The following is a 22587-nucleotide window of genomic DNA, read 5'->3' on the forward strand; positions in this document are numbered from 1 at the left end:
GACCACTAAAAAGTTTACAGATATTCTTATTTTGGTCTATATTCTAAAGTTTCGTCAAAATCGGAGAACCACGGGTACAAAACCATGTCGCCAATTGATGGAATGGCCCATAAACAGTGAGCAAAATGAAAGCTCTCTGCTGATAAAACGCAATCATAGAATATTGGTTTCTTTTAAAAAAAAAAACAACGTTACTTCGGCTGAATCGAAGTTATTGTACCTGTCACAGGTGCATTTTTGGTAGCATAAAAGATATTTAAGAATATGTACTAAATTTCGTGAAGATAATTTGTCAAATATTAAAAGTATGCATATAGTTTTAATTTTAGCTAGCTGATATCGGTGTTTCCAACAAGTGAGATTCTTCTTTGTGAGAAAAGAATGTGTGTAAAAGTTAAGATCAATATCTCGAAAACTGAGAGACTAGTTCTCGTAAATATGGACATACAAACGGATATGGGCTAAATCGACTCTGCTCGTCATTTATGTATAGTATACTCTTTATAGTGTCTCCCACGTTTCTTTTTGAGTATTACATATATAGTTGCAACTTTAATATACCCTTTAAGGGTATAGCACTGTTTCGTTTTAAGAAATTATTAGTAGGCTGATCTTTATTTTTACTCTTTAACCGAATTACTTATCAGCTTTTACAAATTAATAACTTTAATAAACTTGCTCGCCCGGAGTTATATGTAAGCTCAAAGGGTTTGAAAAATAAGATTTTTTTTTGCTTTGACGAGATTTATGAAAACAAATGTATTTCACATGTATGTATGTATATGAAATCAAATTAATGCAATTTGGCTGAAAGTAAAAATCGTTGAGCTGTAAATTTGTAATTTTACGTCAAAACTTTGAAGTGAGCTTAAATTGCAAGAAGATATCATACAACTTTTTAATTGCAGAAAAAACAATAAAAGGAAACCTCTTTTGACTGGCGTACTCAAGAAGAGAAATGGATTTAGTGTAATTTTTATGTTATTATGTATATTATTATTTCGAGTGGTGCTATTGCATGCTTTAAAGAATCATCCGCAATTAAAGGGTTTGTGTGTTTTTTTAAATTTTCTAATTTTTTCGTTTTTGATCATGATGTTAAAGAGGAATTCACTGCAGTTTGATTTGTCAAACTTAAGGTGGGACTGTTGTTGTTGCAAGTTTTTATTGCCTTACTTGTAAAATTTAGGATGCGTTAATTTTCCATATAAGCGCTAATATTCAGTTAATTCAGAATTTCTAGCAATGATATTTTAGCAAGCAATGCTAGCAATGCTTTTCAAAGTATACGACACTAATGCAGTTAAAACTTTATTTTATTCCAAGTTGAGGGAAAGTAATTAACACATAAGGTGTGTAGATCAATAATCAATTATGGGTTTATAAAGTGAGAACGTGACTATCCTTTTATGACCGCGCAAGTTACTATCAGACTCCGAAAATATGGGTTTCTAAATAAACACATGTCTGAATATTCGGAAATTCAGCCCGCTTTTTCTCTTCCAACATGCCTGCAAGGGAGTTGTGGGTGGTAAATCTAATGCTGATGAGTTGGCAAGAAAAGATACCCTCTATCAGCAAAATAGTATTCTTGTTTGAGATTAGGAACAAGTTAGCTGGACTTTTCAGGAGTAATGTGAGTGCTGGGCTATCATCATTTCTGTCGCAATATCCTTTTGGTCCCAGATCGATTGTAAGTTAGTGCGTGCTCTTAGTCCATAGTAAGACTAGCCTCTCCTTAGTTGTGTAGTTCTACTCCGGCCTATCGGCGGGCGTCCATGCAGTAAACTTCCTTCTTAATTCTCTCGTCTTAACAAGATCAAGGCTTATATAAGCATACTTGGAAGCTCATACTTTCAGATATCCCACGGAACTAGTGGGAATAGAAATTAAACGCCAGTGCAAATTAGTATTGGGCACTAGGCGCTTTTCTCGCTAAGCATACGATTTTGTACTTAAATTTTCTATTGCCGAATGATGACATTTTATATCCGTCTTTTCTTCACAAAATAATTTAATATTAAACGAGATAAAAATCACAATAAATTGCATAATGACACTTAGAAGCTTAACGAGTTTAGGTTGTTAGTAATGTTGTTGGAAGCACTGCCAATTGTTTGCTCTTATTATTCAGCAAGTCAGTTGATTTGCAAACATAATCATCGAAAAGTAAAAATATATGATATATAACGTTGCCTGTTACCTACATACATACGTGTTTGTTGTACATTTAAGCACTTATTCACATATGTGCGACCTTTTGAGAACCCAAAGAGAAAAGGGGTCCTTCATTTTGCACTAACTGACAGGTGTTTAAAAGTTAAATGAAAGAGAGTGTGTATAAGCTACCGTTAGAGCATTGTATATCATTTACTCTTTGAGTATCTTATTATGGCAGTCAAGGTAGTGTTTAACAAGAAATCTACACTCTTATTCGCAAAATTTACACATGCAAATCTCAGAAAGCTATGAAGGCAATCATTTCAAAATGTTTGAATTTTCAGCTCATTCATTTACAACGAACCGATACGAGAATATCTCATATTGTATTTACTGCTCTACTGGGTGGGTTTATGTACGTATTTGCATATATGTGTTTATCGAGGTACATATACCATATATTATCACCATTCTCAAATATACGGTAAAGTAGTTCTGAGTGATTTTAATTGTTGTTCTACAAGTTTGCTTTCTATCTGAAAATTGATTTTCTTGACAAAATTAGCAAAATATCACCCAGAGAGCAATGAAGCTACAATTAACAAAACATATTTTCAGGGTAGAAATCGGAATGCAAGTGGATTTTAATAAGATTGTCGTTTACTCTATGGTGTTGTTATACTCTCGCAACAATGTTGCTAAGGAGAGTATAATAGTTTTGTTCACATAACGGTTGTTTGTAAGTCCTAAAACTAAAAGAGTCAGATATAGGGTTATGTATACCAAAGTGATCAGGGCGACGTGTAGAGTCGAAATCCGGATGTCTGTCTGTCCGTCCGTCTGTCCGTCCGTCCGTGCAAGCTGTAACTTGAGTAAAAATTGAGATATCATGATGAAACTTGGTACACGTATTCCCCGGCTCCATAAGAAGGTTAAGTTCGAAGATGGGCAAAATCGGCCCACTGGCACGCCCACAAAATGGCGGAAACCGAAAAGCTATAAAGTGTCATAACTAAGCCATAAATAAAGATATTAAAGTGAAATTTGGCACAAAGAATCGCATTAGGGAGGGGCATATTTGGACTCAATTTTTTTGGAAAAGTGGGCGTGGCCCCGCCCCCTACTAAGTTTTTTGTACATATCTCGGAAGCTACTATAGCTATGTCAACCAAACTCTACAGAGTCGTTTTCTTCAGGCATTCCCATATACAGTTCAAAAATGGAAGAAATCGGATAATAACCACGCCCACCTCCCATACAAAGGTTATGTTGAAAATCACTAAAAGTGCGTTAACCGACTAACAAAAAACGTCAGAAACACTAAATTTTACGGAAGAAATTACAGAAGGAAGCTGCATGCAGGCTTTTTTTAAAAATTGAAAATGGGCGTGGCCTCGCCCACTTATGGACAAAAAACCATATCTCAGGAACTACTAGACCGATTTCAATGAAATTCGGTATATAATATTTTCTTAACACCCTAATGACATGTACGAAATATGGGTGAAATCGGTTCACAACCACGCCTTCTTCCAATATAACGCTATTTTGAATTCCATCTGATGCATTTTCTGTATAATACGAGTATATACATTAGGAACCAATGATGATAGCGGAATAAAACTTTAAAAAATTACGGTATTTGAAAAATATGTAAATGACGGATAATGAAACTCGATTATCACTTTATCATGCGAGAGTATAAAATGTTCGGTGACACCCGAACTTAGCCCTTCCTTACTTGTTTTTCAATAGTTTTCTTGTTTGAGATTAGGAAATATTTATAGAAAATGTGTGGTGAACAGAATTCTGAAATATTTTAACAGTTTCTAAGCGGATATAAGCAATAATATTTTATTCAAGTGAAAATTTTGCTGGTCGTTAGTGTGTCAGAAGTACTTATTAAATTTTTAATAGGTTCTAAAAGTAGGAAAGTAATTGGGCAAATATTTACATAAAATGTTGGCATTTTTGGTGAAAGAAGCATTGTAAGTCATTTTTATTTTTATTTGTGTATCAAAAACATGTTATTCGTAGTATGTGTTCGTTTCCTACTGCAGTAATATGAATAGCTTTAATATTCGTAAACAATGATTTCATTCGTTATTTTATATTGTACGATGCTTGCTTAAATACCAGTGTGGTTTGAAATTTCATGTTGAATGTAAAAACATAATATCTGACATTTTATTGACAATGTCAATATTAGAGTTCAATATGGTTTGATGTCATGACCTTACAGGGGCGGATCCACAGAGGGGAAACTGAGGGAGAGAGAGAGAGAGAGCTGAAAATTAGATGTTGAAGTGAAAAAACCCAGAACATGTAATCGTCAGAGTCATCGAAACAATCACTCTCAAAGCTGTGAAGACTTTTACAGGGCTTCTGCAAACATTCCACTCATTGACACAGTAATGCAAGATTTAAAAACGCGGTTTTCCGATGAAGTTCTTGAAAGTTTCAATTTGAGTCAGCTGTTACCAAAATTTAACTTAAATTTGGAAGAAAAGGATTTAACTGTTATCATTGAATGCCTAGTTAGATTAGTTAGATGTTTTCGGAAAATCTTAACTGGGAACAAATAACTGCGAAAAACGAAGCTCAAAGCTGATGTAGCGCTTTTTCAACAACAATGGAAAAAGCAAATGACTACGAGAACACAAATGCTTTTTACCTTAGAAACCCTCAGCACTTGCGATAAGGATATATATGTATATATCCGTGGATTCATATTCTCTTTCACGTACTCTGCACCTTTCCAGCCACAAATGCTAGCGATGAACGATCCATTTCTTCTTTGCGTCGAATCAAGACTTGCCTCAGAGCAACGATGTTCCAGAAAAGATTGAACGGCTTAGCACTCCTCAACATAAACTAGGACATAACTGTGGAACCAGAATAAATAATAGAAAGATTCAGTAAAATGAGCAAACACCGTATTGATTTTATGCTGTAAATTAATTGTTGAAATATGTATAAGAAATAAAAATATATTTTAAAATTAAACATTTCTGAAATCAATTACAAAATCATAAAGTTCCTCTCCCAAAATTCTACTCTGTATCCGCCCCTGCGACCTTATTTCCATTTCACCACCCACTTCGTAATATAAACAAGTAAACAAGCAAACTATGTATGAAATAAAGTACGTCGATAGTTCAGTGCCATTGACCGCCTTTTTGCCCTAACCATATACCCAGCCACTCACGTTACAGTTGTGGTTCTTCGGAGTATTTTTTTTTTTATTAAAGCTAGTTTAATTCGGCACCATATTGAGAGGTTTTATAACCACTTTGGTAATATTTGTACTTACCACAAGTTGAAGCCAAGTTTTAGTAATTTCGTAATACACATGAAGGTGCACAATATACATATACACGCTACCGATATTTGTGACACACTGACCATACTTGTGATTACTATACTATCACTAAATATATTTCTACGCCTTCCATTAAAACACAATAGTACAAAAGTGCATATTTCTACACGAATATGTTACTCATACGCTAAGTCGAACATTAGTATTATCCAATTTGTAATGCTAATGGCGATAGAAGATTTTAACTAATATGAGTCGGCTTAGTAAATGAAAGGTTTCTCCTGCACTCGTTGTGTTGAGAAGCTAATACATATACATATGCGAACTATTTAAGTTCCATTTACTCAATAAATGAACAACTTTTTGAAGCGAAAGCAAACACTCACCACTTTACGATAAACTTTTTTATATTTTTCTTTCCGCTCACACGCCAATTATTTATGACATATCAATTTCTTTCTATCTATATTGGTGATTTTTATACGACCCAGTTAAGTGTTAACAATGCCGAGTGCTTTCATTGAAAGCGAGAGAGAGCACAATGCGTAACAAATGCATGCTTCAACATATTGTATGTATTATGTACAGCCATATGAATTCCGATATCATTTATGCGTTGTCATAGTCGACCATCTGGTTGCCACAAATTAAAAATACTACTACCAACTTTTTCTCCATTCATTTGTTTAAGCTGCTGTATATACATACGTAAACTCAAGGACATTTTTCTTATCATGGCAATTGCGTGACCGCGCGATTGCGAGCAACCAATAGTGTCATTCAATTTTCAATACGGCGTACACTCTTATACATACATATGTGGTGCGTAGGTATAAAACCAAAGAGGGCTAAACAACTCTCTAGTTTCCAGTTAAACATAAAATGGGTGCTTGGCTTTCATTTTGTGATTTCCCATATATTTTTTTTCTTATATAATAGAATATTTTTTTTCAGCAGGGATATATTTTCGTAAAGTTAAATAATATTAAAAGCCCATATCAGGATTATGATATTATATGAAAACATATACTAATTTTCTCCAGGTATTTTTTACTAATAGTCCTACCATCAAATATCAACTCAATTGTAATTAAGAAATTTTTCGAGAATTATTATTTTTGAACCAAAGCATTTGAAGTTAGACATTTCGGTTTATTTTTGTACCCTAAAGCGGTTATATTATCTTTGCCATGAAGTCTTTAACATCCAGAAGGAAACGCAGATCCCTCATAACGCATTTGGTCACGTCCGCCTGTGTATATGCATATATGTAAATGCAGTAATTCCTAACTTTCTAATATATTTATCTGGAAATTTACACACATTCTTATTTTCTCAGTGAGCTCTTTGTACTCAATAACGTTAGCCTCTCCCTATGTGTGGGGGTTTTAGCAACCTTACTCGACGCCAGCTGCGGAAGCTTTCTAGAATAAAACAAGGCTTAGACACTTAGAGGCTCACAACTTTCAGTTGTTGCACCGAACTGTTTGTAATAGAAATTAAACGCTTTAGCAAATTTTTATTTTCCACGAAGCGTTTTAGTGAGTTAATAGTTCGAATTACCTCCTGTAATTCACATCCATAATTGGCATCACAAAGGACTGCATCAAAATGAGATCCTTGGAGCAGCCGTCAAACCTAACCTAACCTGACATTTTTTCCTCAAGAATTCTTGTATGAAAATATGTTTTGTTTGACAAGATATCTTCACGAAATTAATCATAAATTATTATTCAGAACAATCCTTCAATCTTTGAGTATATTGTGGTGAAGAAAAGGGTATATGCTAAACTGCCATTCATACTAAACTTTTAATTTCATCTATTATAAGATATGTACGTGTAAAGGGTATTATAGTTACGGTGCCGCCGAAGTTCGCGTTTTTTGTTGTTTACTAATTAATGAATATCATTTCAAAATTCGGTATCAATATGTTACCAATCAACAACTGGTTTTCTAAATACAAAAGTAAATCAATTGGCGGCCTAGAAAAAAAGAAAAAAATTAAAAGCCTCCTATATAATTATGTTCGCTCCCAAGTTTCTCACAGTTTTCAAATGAAAAATTGCTGTGCTTCATAAATTCTAGTAGGTATACATAGAGTATGTGTATACATAGGTCCCGATTTTCAACCCGACTGTTAAATCTAATCAGATAATGAAATACAAGGAATATAATTAAATTCGCATTCAGCAACATAAGAATTAATATAGCTGTAATATAATTATTCTCTTATACATTTGAAAATTAAACTTAAAGTAAAATATCCAATCATATACTATATAATTTTCCCTCTCACTGAAAACCAATCAGGATAATTGAATAATTTTGATAAAAAATAAAGCAAAAATTCACCTGAAGAATTAAAATGATTAAGCGAGCAGCATCATAAAGTAAAGTATAATTGAAATTCGTTCCCTGTCTTCGAAGCCAAAGTTATGGTTGCTAGGAAGTTAATGCTGCAACAAAGTTTTTTTTTCATTGAACAAGTGTCGCCCTTACGTTAAAGCAAGAAAATTGCGAAACTATGGGTTATGAAATGACGAAGATAACATACATACTATACTGAAATTTTGAACAAAGCAATGTTAACAAGGATATACATAGCAACATACAAATACAAAAAGTAAATAGTGATTGTACTTTTATGCATAGCACTGGTACTTTACTCCCTACAAAGCACACATAACGGGGCATCTCGACAGGATAAAATCTATGTCTTGCTAACTGTCAAATCTATTGCTATTGCCATTGCCAAATCTGTATGTGGGCATTTGTTATCATAAGATAATCATTTGCGCAAAGGCGTAGGAGCTGATGTAGCGCATGCGTTGAGCTCTTGAAAAATTTATTTTATCACATTGCGAAATGCCGTCGGGTAGGTAGCTGATGTAGCGTATGTTTTAAGCTCTTGAACTGTTTAAATCTTTTATGAGGAAAATAATAAAAGGATTACGATCCTTTTTTTACAAATGTATTTCTGGGAAAAATAAGAAAAGGAAAAAGATCCTTTTTTGGCAAATGCATATCTGGGAAAAATGAGAATTCATATTTTTGGACTATTTAAAATGAGCAACGATATTTTGATTTTTGGTAGTATAAGTTTATTAAATTTAAGATTTCGCTTATTCCCAACCCAATTTGCATAATTTTTCTGTAAATTAACAATATTAAACTAAATATTAATTTTTTGAAAAAATGTTATTTTGAAAATGTACTTTATTTTTATAACATATTTACACAACCGTCTTTATACTCGCTCTTCTAATTTTCATATTACCGCAATGAAAATGCCGTCGGCATATGTGCATATCCCATTTGCCTCTTCGAAATGATAGAAATGAAAACTGCACTGTCAAACTGCTGAAGTGGCAGCTTATAGCTTACGATATATGGCATACGAATTAGTTTGCGATACAATTGTAAGCTAAAAGCAATGTGGAGTCTCCACAGGCAATAGGCACGGCAATACAGTTAGCAAGACATAGATTTTATCCTGTCGAGATGCCCCGAAAAGAAACGCTGTCAAACTAATCCATAAGCTATCAGATGTTAGATATTTGAAAAAAATAATAGTTACGTAGAAGGTTTGTGTAAGTAAACAGAAATGTAAATGTATGTATTAACGATAAGGATACACTTTAATGTGAAAATAAGCTTTTGAATTCATACATTCAAAGTGACAGCAAATAGAGATACTTTTTTTAACAAAAACTAAAACAGACAACTTTTTACTCATTTAATACTAATTAAAGGCACAGAAATCTTGATTTTTCCTAATTAAAATGGTGATAATTGAACCATTTTTCGAACGAAATTAGCTTACGATACTATGACAGCATTTGGAAATCATTTGCACAAATACTGCAATAAATGACCTATTAATTCTATATTCAAATAAGGCTAGAAAACAAAACTCAGTACAAGCACTGCTAACACAGAGGTATTTTATACCATTTTTGGCAAATCGGACTAATTTCATTCAATTGAAGATAAATTGACTGATCAAGATATATATTGCTAATATGATAATTCAAAAACTATTAAACAGAAAATTTTTCTTCCTTATAAATACTAACATTTGTCTGTGAAATATTAGTAATATGTATTCTATTTGATTTCAGGTATTCATTATGATTTATTGATATAGTGCAACTATAAGTTTTTATTAATGTGGACTTTCTACGTAAGTAAGTTTTGTATGTTCAATACATAATTTAATAACAAATTTAAATATATTTGCATAAATGACTACAAACCAAGTATTGAAGATCTATGAGAAGTTCGGGTGTAACGGAATGCCTTCAATTGCAGGCATAATTCATTAAAATATGAATATTTTGCATAAAACCAAAATTTGGATAAAAGCAATTCAACATATAATTCATATCTACTGCATTTCTATAAGAATGCAATGTTACTCATACGCTATGTCGAACATTTTTATTATATAATTTGTATTGCTGATGGTGATACAAGGGTTTAGTCAATATGATATTTCTATAAAACTTTATCAAATTTCATTCCATATGAAGGAAGCCACGTCGACTTAGTGAATGAATGCTTTTTCCTGAATTGAGAGCTAATACATAAATGTGAACTCGTTAATTTCCATTAACCCCAAAGTGAAAACGATGCTCATTGTGTTTTTTGATATTAAAGGCATCGTCCACCATGAATTTGTTCCTCCTGGACAAACCGTCAACGCCAAGTTTTACTTGGAAGTCCTCAAACGAATCCGAAAAGACATCGCAGCTGATGCACCACGACAACACACCTTTCTTGTGAACAGCTACCTAACCAAGGCCGGCAACCCAATGATTCCGCAGCCGCCCTACAACAAAATGTGGCCCCCCCGAACTTTTTTTGTTTCCTTGCCTGAAAAGGCAGATAAAGCAAGCATTTAGAGACTAAAGAGGGGATCCAAGCAGCAAACTTCTGGGATCTCAAGGTTGTTCCGGAGAATGCCTTCCGGGACGCAGAACGAGCCTATTTTGAAGGTCTTTAAATAATTGAAACGATTGGTTCAATCATTGTTTTTAAGTTGACTCGGACCTATTACTTTTCAGATAAACCCTGTTAATGAAATGTTATAGACTTATTTCAACGATTTTTGGGCATAAAATGAAAATTTTTTGGTGCATTTCAGTAACATTCATTGGTTATTCCTTTGCACACTGGAAGGTGAAAGAATACATAAGATGGAATTTAAAATTGTGTTATATGGGAAATAGGCTTGTCTGCGATCTGATTAAGTTATTTATTTATCGCATTTGCAGAAGTTTTTAACAAACGCGTTATATGCGAAGTGGGCGTGATTATCATCCGATTGCATCTATTATCGTACTGTAACAAGAAATGTCAAAACAATATGTTGTGCGGAAATTTTGAATGAAATTTTAAAAAGGAAAATTTTAGTATGAATATGAAGTACGTATATTTAACCTATTAGGGGGCGGGTCCACTTTTTAAGAATGCTCGAATCGCAGGTGCCCGTCATTACTGGAATTCGAGTTTTGGCAGTGATATGATTACGAACAATTCCTTGTTGTTTGTCAAGAAATTCGTATTCAAGTTTCATTACGATATATCGAGCTTTACTCAAGTTACAACTTGCACAGACAAAAGGACAAACGGGCCAGCAAACATCCAGATTTTAACTCGTTTTCTAATTATTCATATATAAATAAACCTTGATCCTTCTCGAATAGTTTTGGGTGATAAAATTATTTAAAAAAAAAAATCTTTTTTTTTCTACTGAATCATGTTGAAATAATATTAAAAGCATATATTCTATTTAGGTATATTAAACATGATAAGAGAGTTGAGCTCACTTTAACACACAAAATATTCCCATATTTACATATATAGTACATTATTGATACAAAGCAATGTTATTGTAGAAACGAAAAATTCCGCATTTTGGGTAGCTGATATGAAATGGAAATAATATGTGGAAAATGAAAAATTATTTCAATTACATAATTAAATTTTTAGTTGTTTGTTCACATATTATTACATGTTTCTGTTCAATTTAATTACATTACATTAGAAGAAAGAAGCTGCTTAGATATTTGGAAAAGATTCTTCACACTATTGTTGCCGTTAGTTAACTTAATATATATAATATATAACTATATTATGCTTAGTTATTGTGCATATTGAAATTTATATAAGCCGCTTGTATAGAATAAGGAGCAAAGGAAAAGTCCATATAAATATAACAGTTTCCCAATATTGGAGTTAATAAACCCATTAAAATTTAATAAAATCACTACAAAAATGATGACTCAGGACAACAAAACTCATTGAAGTAGAAAAAGGGTACAACCCTAACCAAAAATGAGCTCTGTATACGCATAGTGCATTGTAGTTATTCTCCTTTGTGTTTTCCTGTGAACATATTTGATGCTATTTTATCAAATTTAATGGCATATATTGTTTGCTCTTGATACAAGTTCCCGCTTTCCTTCTTGTCACTACTAGTTTCCTTGCTAACAAATATTTATAATAGTAAAAAATTCACTGAAGTGTTTGCCTTGTTTGTGAATGCCACTTGTTCATCGATACTCGTTGCTGTCTACATTAGGTTGTGCTATCATTATCGTCTTTTGCTCTCTTAACATATTATCTTAATTTTCCCATTACGCTTTAAACTAAATTTTATGATTTCTCAAAAGCAGCACTTAATAAATAATTTTTTTGATACATTAAACAAAAATTAAGTGCAAATGAGGCACATTTGATAAAAAAGTCGTCGCAAAAAGGCGAAGATTTATGGAGACAACTTTAAGCTCGCTTTGGGACCAATTTTCTTGAAACTACTATATAACCACATATACAATTTAACTTGGTGACTTCCATCTTGCCTTGCTAATGATTGCAGTTTCTGATTGACACCTATTATCCGTGAATAATGTCACACATACGCCATGTCATCTCGCAACTTTCTTACCAATGCATGGCAATGTTACATGCAGCAATTACCTTTACAAATTTTTTAGCTAATTACTTAACTTTCATAGCTTTCTCATCCCACCTTTAGTAAAAGATGTTTAAAAGTATATCTGTTGCAAATATCTTAAAAAGAATTCTAACGCCACTAACCTCCATACTTTCATCAAGCAGTAAACCAGCATAAAAGGTGTTAATAAGCAAACTCAAAACGCTCAAAGCAGAAAGTAGGAAAGCTGAAACCAGTGAAATAAATTGAGGGATTTACAGTAATTCTTTTAGGCATTAAAGGGTGAACAAAATACGTGTGAGACAATTAGATTAGAAAGAAGATTATTGTGAGATTTGTAATGCAATATAAATGAGGTTTGCAAATTTTTTCATGAAAAGATATACGATTCAGCAAACGAGTCAAAATTATTAAAATTTAATTTAATATAAACCGAAATTCAGAGGAAATGGCCTTAACTTTAAAAGCGCTACAAAAGTTTTTTTAAATAAAACGAAAACGGATATCAATGATATTCTTTATAACTGTAAAAGTACAATTCAAGAATTACCATTGCATCACGAAAAATTAACGGTTTGGTGCGGTTTATGGACCGACGGCGTAATTGGTCTGTACTTTTTCCTTTATGATCAAGACCGGCATGATAACCGAACCGAATTCGATGATATGGACTTAGACACTATGTGGCACACAGCGAATGTCACAATCAATTTATTGAAAAACAAGTTTGATGGACGTGTTATCTCACGAAATGTTCCAGTCAATTGACCGCCTAGGTAGTGCGATTTAAAACGCCGTTAGACTATTGACTATGGGGCTACCTCATCTATGGTCTACGCCAACAAGCCAGCGACGGCTGATGAACTTTTTACGAATATCAAACGTGAAATTGCAGCAGTATCAGCCGATTTATGCTTGAAAACCGTCGAAGATTTGGTTGAGCGTCTGAACTTCTGCGAGACTTTTAAAGAACTTCATTGATGTCCCCAACCGTTTTTGTTTTATTAAAAAAAAACTTGTTTATCACTCTTAAACACACTAAATAAATTTCATAAATTTAATAGGGCGCTAATTTTTTTTTTTAATTTTTAATAAGTACAAGTCATAACCAATACTACATTTCTTTTAGTTCTGATTTTGTCTTAAATTGAAGCTTCCTTTTTCCTTATCTCTCTTGCCACAAACATTCACTGTGTCAGAACCAAAGTGGTATGTCCATTTGTGTGGCAAGTCAAATCGCCGCTATCGCTGTAACCCTCTCTAGCGTAGAGGTATATGTTTTCACTGTTGCTGTTGTGGCTTAATGGGTCTGGTTGTGGTGGATACGAGAATCTGTTTTATTTGCATTGGTTTAGCTTAGTTGCTGGGTGCTTCTATGGTATATAGAATATTTCAACTTTCAAATTTTTGAGGAAACAAAAAATCAGCACTGCAGGATTAAATTTTTAGTGATATGTTATAAAAAAAAATAAGAATTTAGCTAGGTATTTCTATTAAAAAATGATAGATTTATATATACTTACATACATACTAGGGAATCCAGCCACGCGTTGCTATGGTATATATTTTACACCATTATTCATATAATAAACTATTCAATACAGTGAAAATTTTATTTAAGCATAAAGGCGAAAACGATTTTCTCGGTATAAGAATCCAAGGGATTTTACCTGAGGTTTAATACAAATAAATTTTATTGGAAAAAATAACGAATTTAAGGCTGCTTTCTCAATGTTTGGTTACCAGCCTTTCTGTTCAGTTAATAGAGTTGTCCGCTTAATATATTGTACTTAATAAACGTTAAAAATTTGCATAGCTAATGGAGACGTTAGCCTAATAGGGCGTCCATTTAAGACAGCTTTCACTGTATTCTTTAATTATGAATTGTTTTTACTATTATATCTTCTAAGTTGGTTCGAACTGGACACAGTGTGCTAAATTTACTAAAATCGGTTTCGTAGTTTAGGAGTCCATCGCAAACAAACAACGTGACACGTACTTTTTATATATAAATATATATAAATATAAAATATAAAGACAAAGTTATACGTTAGCCTAGGATAGCTCAACTGTCAGATTTCATTCATATTTGATCACCTCCGTAACTAAGCAAATAAGTATTTGTACGGCGCAGCTCCAGAGTTAGTAAAAACATAGTATGATATTATTGAGAACAAACGACAATTTAAAAAATTACTTACTTAAAAAAGTGGATTTCTAAAACTGCAGTAAAAAAGCTAAAAATATAAGAACATACATACGTATTGCGCATAAGTACGAACTATTGTTAAGTTTACTTAATTTCCGTTTTCCAAATACTTTTTGTAAGCAAATAAAAGTTTGCAAGCATTCAAACTTTGCCATTTAGTATATAAAAATGTTTGTACTTATGTATATTTAGTAGCACAAACGAATAAATTTGTTGCTGTCAGAATTTCGGTAAAACAGTTTATTTTAAGATGCGACCAAAATTGTGGGCAATTAGCGGTGAATTTACTAATTTCAGCAGTTTGTGTATGATTCGTGTGCATATACTTATATTTTCGCCATTTAGTTCCTAAATTTTATTTTCTGAAAATATATTTATCTTCTCAGAGGAAAGTTCACTTGATATATGTATGTTCAGTGATGTGCTTTCAGTAATCACGCCCATTCATATGCTTAGCTACATAACTTCCAACGAACGTCTGGAACATATACAGTCAAACCTGGATAAGGAAGTGTTCAAGGGAGCACAATCTCATTCTCGCTTATAGAAGTTTTTCACTAACTAGAGTGCGATACATAACAACGTTATTTAGTTCCACGAAAGTTAAGAATGAGTCATTAAATAGCAGATGTTAAATTTGTAATTCGTTTTGAAATTTGCTACTATCTACGTGTATCTTTTACGAATGTATGTATTTTTATTGTAACTATAGTTCCTTCTAAATAATATACATAAATAAATAAAGCGACAGTCAACGCTTATAGTGGTATATATTAGATAAGTAGCAGTATCATTTACGGAGTTCCTTTGGGAAAAAGAACTCACTCTTACAGAGGTTTCTGTTTCTCGCTAATAGAGGTTCTGGGAGCTTAAAAATACGTGTCCTGGCTATAACTCTCATTTATAGAGTTTTCTCACTTATCCTGTTCTCACTTACTCAGGTTTGACATATATTCAATTTACAATAGAAAGTAGGTGGAGTTCATAGTTTCTGGCATTCGTTTCGTGTAATTTTGCTTTGATATGCATGAAGTTGAAGTTTGAATACATGTATTGCATGTAGAAATATTTCAATGGTCGTAGTATAATACAATTTAATACAAACACCCCAAACGGGATATATTAAGTTTGCCACTGTTTTTCCAACACACCGAAAGAGTCGTCGGAGAACCTATAAAATAATAATACTATATTTCTAAACGATTTACCCATGTCCGTCTGAAATTTTGCACAATTCCTTCTCCCCCTAAGAAACCGCCGTTATGGGGTCGTTATAATTTGTAGCTGTCATATAAACTAAACCATCAAAATTAAGATCTTGTATAGAAATTGTCCCTCAGTTTTTAAGATATCGTTATGTAATTTTTCAAATGTCATTTTCTCTTCAAGAAGCGGCTCATTTGTTGGAACTGCCGATATCGGACCACTATAACTTTAGCTGCCATATAAACTGAACGATCGGAATCTAGTGCTGGCATGGAATTCGACAAAGTATCTTCACGAAATTTGGCACAGGTTATTTACTAAGGCAACAATGTTATCTTCGAAGAATGAATGATCGGAATCAAATGCTGGTATGGAAAACTTTTGCATTTGACGTGGTATCTTCATGAAATTTGGTATTAGTTATTGTTCATAGAAATAATGTAATATCGGAAGAAATTGTTCATATCCACTCACTATAGCATATAGCTGCCATACAAACCGAATTGTCACGAATTTTGATATAGATTACTGCTTATGGTAATAATTCAAATATAATCTCCAAAAATATTGTTCAGATCGGATTACTATAGCGTATAGCTTCCATACAAACTGAACACATAGTTACTAAAAGAAATGCGCCTGTGAAAGGTATATTAGCTTCGGTGCAACCGAAGTTAACGTTTTTTCTTGTTTTTTTATCTATAGAAAAATATATATAATATTTTTCGGATTTGGATATTATTAAAACTAGATATATTACGCGAGAAATTTATTCTGATGCAAATGCATGACTTCACTGTTATGCACATCTGCAATCTTCGAAACAGCTAATTCTTATTTTTATAAAGAATATGTCCGACACGTTTGTTCGATATCTTTAGAGTAGCAGATATCATTATCAAACTCATTTTGCGGTCATTTTAGATAAAGAGTTTAAATTTACAAAGACAAATAAAACTTCAATCTAAAGAAGGTCGAAGATATTTTTCAGAGGTATTAATATAAATTGACAATATGATTTATAAAAGTTATTATATGAATTTGGATATTTGATATTTTATATCATTGAAAAGGAATAGAAAATTTAAAAATTCAACTCACTTCTTACCTTCTTTACTCTTTCTTATATAAAAGTACATATATATAACCACCCGAATGAGCACTTGATCCATGCGATCAAAGATTTCAGCATAAAAAAATATTTGGCTTATAAGAACATATAATTTATGAAGTGTAAAATTGATGTAGTAAAAGGAAAGTTAAATTTGTCGAGAGTGAAAGTAGCGGCTTAACCATACTGTCTGTTTAAATGAAGCTATAGAAACAGCAAGGATACACCAATGTCATATAGGTACATAAGTCGGTAGCAATAATAAGCACAAGGACATGCATACTTGCATATCGCAGAAGAGTATTACTCTTTAGGAAAACTTTTAGGATTCTATTAAGCGAACTTTTTTTTATACCTTTGATGAAACTTAAAAAACACGTTTGCAAAATAAGGCAATAAAGATATAGTACATAGCATGTAGTAGATGACATGAACTCATGCACACAAGCCACAAACAAATGTGGCAAATATAAATTCACTTTCGAGTACTTTAAAAATTATATCTATTTAATCTTTTTATTTTCCTTTCAACATCATAAGCTTAAAATAAGAAATTATTTAGAATGAGTTGGAAACGATGTAGAGTGTCGATTGATAAAATAAATTGTTTGATGAAGGAAAAAAAGTACGAATTCATTGCAAATATGTTAGGGCGGTCGGAAAACTTTGTAGCTTAAAAAAGGGTCGAAATATTTTATTCAGTGATTTAGTTAGTTAAGATTAATATTTACGAAAGTTATTTTAAAATAACTGTCCGCCGGCCTAAAGATAAAGAATTTGATTGACAATTAAACATGAGGGCGGAATCATAATGGATTTCCTGGCAAGGCGGTGTCTTTTATTTTGAATAAAGAAGACAATGGCCGTCTCGAGTACAGATATATTTTTAAAAACGTTATGCTACCAAATGCTAAAAAAAACAGCTGAGATGGTTTTGTCAACAAAGTGATCACATAATGTTATCTAAGTGGTTCAAGGATGTGACCTGCATTCAATGGTCTAGTCAATTTCTTGATCCCAACCCGATTAAGAACTTGTTAAGTATCCTTAAAAGGAGATTGGCAGCCTTTTCAATTCAAAATAAGGAGCAATCGTGGCGGAAAGCAAAGGAACTTTGGGACGATACCCCATTAAAAACCTCCCAAAAATTAAGTCAATTCATGCCGAATAGAATCGAAAAACTTATGATAAACCACGGAGGATATACCAAACAGGTTACTGAAAGCCCGTGGAAAGTGGAATAAAGGACAACTTGAGGGTTTCTTTTTAGTTAGAAAAAAATATTTTACATCTATTATTTTTACTAATTAGATTTTTTGTTTTGAAAAAAAAAAAAAAAAACAAAAAAACAATAGTTTTTATATTTAGAGTGGAAGATTTCCGACATATTTAGGTTCAATGAAGTAAAATAAAGATATAACTGAAACAAATTTGTTTAAGTTGTGTGCGTGTCACTTTTCTAACACGATTCGGAAAAAATACTCGTATGCTTGATCCCTTAGGTAAAGAACTATGTAGGCTTAAGTGGACATTTTTTCTTTTGTTTGTAAGCGGATGTTGGCTTTATTTTGCTTCCACGTCACTCTTGCAACAGCGCAGGCGAACTGTAAATGTTGTTTGAGTTTTGACTTTTGCTTTTATTTGATCTTAAAGTTTCAACCTTACATACACAGGTGAATGTAATTTAATGCTCAAATGCGTCAAAAGTGTTAATGAGTTTGTGGGGCTGACATTTATATATTACTTGTATTCACCTAAAGGTGCTGATCTTATATCCCAATGATTACGAAGACGAAACACCTTTTCAGATTTACGAATATTATTGTCTGTGGTTAAGCTCAACGCGAACTTTATACAAGACGTTCAGTCTTGTCTTTGCGTAAAAATCTCAATGTTCGAAAAGATATGGCAATCTTTCATGTGAACACCCATAGTCGAAAACAATTTCTCGCTTTGACATACCAAATAAGGGGATTTAGACTGACTTTATTCCAAAGCAAAAAACAACGTTAACTTCGCTTGCACTAAAGCTATAATACGTTTCACAAAAAATAAAAGATTCCTTACAAGAACTTGATTTTGATCGTTCAGTTTATATGGCAACTATATGCTATGGTGACTCGATCTGGGCAATTTCTTCGCAGATTGCACAATTGTCTTAAAAAATAATCCGTGTTAAATTTCTTGAAGATATTTTAAAAGGGAGGAATCACCCAGAGATAGAGGTTCCCTACTTTTTTTAAGTAAAAAGACAGGACTTCAAATTTAATGGAAAATGCTTTATATCATTCGAAATAACATTCTTTCGCAATTATTTGATTCCACCGGTCCACAAACCACACCAAACCGTTATTGTTTTCGAGATGAAATGGCAGCTTTTTAATCCTTTTAGCTTGCTCTTTATCCCAAATACGACAATTTTGCTTATTTACATACTCAATAATGGGCCTCAACGCTGAATAAAATTTTACTCGAAAACGGCGGATCTTCTTGGAACTTTTCAAGAGTCCATAGAGTGAAGCGATGTCGCTTGGGAAGTTCAAGCGGCTTTATATTGCACATGCTGTAATTTGCTTTAAGTTTAAGATCTCGAAGAAAAATTTGTTAAGTCGTTCCATACGTCAGTTCCATACGTCCGAGTTGCTGCGAACGGCGAAAACGACTCTCCACGGGCTTCCTGTACACTCTCAGCTAAGTACTCTTACTCTCGTAGTAATTTAAATATAATTAAAAAGGTGGGAAAATTAAAAGGTGGGAAGCAATGCTTCACCATTAATTAAAAATTTATTTACCCATAGGCTCCCTCAGCTAATACATACATACTTATACACATTCATGCAATTGCCTACAGAATAATTACAGAGACTTTGTCGTAATTAAATGAGCATAATGACTTGTGTGGAAGCTTTTGTTAATCGGATCGCATGCAAATGTCAAATTTATTCTTTAAAAACGTTAGCCAAGCAACAAAAAGCAAACCAAAAAGCTAATTAGTTATTTACCGTATAAAGACCAATCAGGAAAATAATCATATAGCTAATTGAATCCCAAACGATCTCAAAATAATAAGGAGTTTGCCATTTTTAAAGAGATTAAGAAAATTGATTTGCGGTCGCTTGGTGCAGAAAATTAATTTAAAAGCTTGTTTTTTAATTCAAACATTTGTGCGAATAAGAATTTTATGAATAAACAGTATGGAAATTTCACACAGAATTTTGTTTTAAATGTTTTTCAATTTACTGGTTTTTTTAGAGAAACTGTGCGATCTACAGATTTTGCTATTTTAATGAAAACATACTTTTACGTGTTATTTATATCAGAAATTTTTAATTCTCACCTACAAATTTTAAAATTAAGCTAAAAACATATCCAAGCAGGGATATTTTTGCTCTGTATACGCCTTCGTTTTAACCCATGAACTCGGTGAGATAGATTTTTGGTCACCCTAATGTAGACATACATTTCCTAGGAATTTTATTTCAAAGTGAAAGCAGAAAGGTAATGTTTTCACTGTGTGGACATATTTAAACTTCGACATAACTAAAAATAGAAAAGTCACGATTTTCAAGCAGCTGAACATAAACTTCGCACTGATACTGAAGGCTTGCGTTTTATTGCGTAAAACTTTGCCCAGCCGATTTCACAGTCATAGTTTTTTCCTCATAGCACCGCTATGTACTATACTTGTATAACTCCACAGCTCTTCTTGCTGCAACATGGAATTGCACACTACTTGCTATTAAATTGTCAGATCCATACAGCCTTCGTTGCAATGTTGATGTGGAAAAAGCAAGCTTAAAATATATTGACGGAAGAACTGCTGCGAAGTGCCAGCTTGGAATATAAAAAAATAATACAGAGATTGGAATTTCGCATTGCTAAAAAGGTTACCATATAGAGAACATGATGCTTTTCGAAAAAAGGCGCTAATAATCTAAAATTGATAAGGGATATGTTCTCATTCTTGTGAAGATTTGTAATGTGTTTTTAATTAAAGAGTTTCAAAACACTTTAATAAATTAGAATCATAATTATTGGTATTTTAGCCACACTTTAAGAGTTTTCAAACAAATGAATTTATAAGAAATTCCCATTTAGTAAAAGTCAGTTAGTTTGAATAGTAAACTAAGCATAATTAAAGCAAAGTGAACTATTATGATCATGTGATTGTACTTTCTATGGAAATTTTAATATTTATTTGTGAACTAATTTAGTTTGATTTAATCCCCTTCTTATCAAGCTTATCCGTATCGGCCCTTCTATTCCTTAAAATGAGTATAGCCTTGAGTTATTAAATAGCAATTTCAAATTTTTTCTTTCAAAAAGTTTCATGAATTATTCAAGAGCACTCTCCTTCGCTCTGAATTAAAATGTTATTCAATTTTATTCCACTGAATACAATTCAAACTTGTTAATGTACAAATATACATTTACATCAAAAATGGTCAGCAGTATGAGCAACTGCATTCAGAATGAGTTTTATATGCATTTCAATAAAAAAAATTTGTATATTTATTAGGGGGTGCCATTTTGAGGCAACCTTTTTTTTCAACTGAAAAACAGGCTCAAAATTTTCGAAATGTGTAAAAAAAAACGTCACGCAAAAGATGAGCTCTTAATATTAATATTAAGAGGTGCCTCTTTCAAAATTTCTGTTTTCCATATAAATTACATGGAAAAAATCGTTTTTTTTGTGGTGGTTATCTGCTCGAGTAGTATTCTGCTCGAGAATCGAGTTTTCTCGTAAAATAATCGATTTTTCGAATGTCAAGAATCGGTTCTTAATCGACTTCGACTACTGAAGATCGATTCCGAAAAATCGATCATTTTACGAGAAAACTCGATTCTCGAGCAGAATCGGAATCGAGTGTACCATCCCTACTGGCAGCCATCGCGTGCACATATAATAACCTCCGCAGAATAACCACCACAAAAAAAACGATTTTTTTCCATGTAATTTATATGGAAAACAGAAAATTTGAAAGAGGCATCTTTTAATATTAATATTAAGAGCTCATCTTTTGAGTGACTTTTTTTACACATTTCGAAAGTTTTGAGCCTGTTTTTCAGTTGAGAAAAAACGTTTGCCTCAAAATGGCACACCCTAATATATATGTATGTATATTTGATGTCTCTGGTCAATTGCATATTCAACGAACATTTTATTTCCATTTATCGCCTTTTTGTATAAGTTTTTACGTTTTTATACTTTCAGACACCTAAAGAGGAGGCATTTTAACGCTCGACTAAAAATTCACAGTTACAAGGTAAGTGAAAAGTTTCATGGTATTGGTTTTTATGGGAAATATTTGTAAATACCTTACTAACAAAGTGTGAAAAAACTATTGAGCCATATAGTTTGCATATTTATTTTGCAAATATTTGTAACTGTAAAAGTAGTTATGAATACAAAATGAACAAATACTCATAGCTCTTTTTGCTCTTGTTTGGGCTTTTGAACCTTTAAAATATTTCAAACTCCTAGCTTTGCTAGTTAGCCTCAGTGATCTACGTGTGTTTATCACTATTACTGTTCAATTCTAGTACTTTCTTTTCAAATTTGTTCACTAAATAGAGTGAAAGAAAACTAAAGTAAGGTAAACCGTGAATAGAAA

At 32.6% G+C, this 22587-nt stretch overlaps 1 protein-coding gene across 3 annotated transcripts in view; it reads left to right on the forward strand.

Moving 5' to 3' along the window:
• Positions 1-9604: 9604 nt before the first annotated feature.
• Positions 9605-22587, forward strand: part of LOC120773402 — a 68740-nt gene continuing 55757 nt past the window's right edge. For 2 of the 3 annotated variants that reach the window (XR_005705160.1, XM_040102260.1), the window contains exons 1-2: positions 9611-9672; positions 22188-22239. The gene's annotated coding sequence lies outside the window, so the exon portion shown is untranslated. Of the gene's footprint in view, positions 9673-22187; positions 22240-22587 lie in introns of all 3 variants that reach the window. The other variant, XM_040102261.1, reaches the window with a different exon arrangement.

The sequence above is a fragment of the Bactrocera tryoni genome, chromosome 4 (assembly GCF_016617805.1).
Source record: "Bactrocera tryoni isolate S06 chromosome 4, CSIRO_BtryS06_freeze2, whole genome shotgun sequence".
NCBI classification, from domain to species: Eukaryota; Metazoa; Arthropoda; class Insecta; order Diptera; family Tephritidae; genus Bactrocera; species Bactrocera tryoni.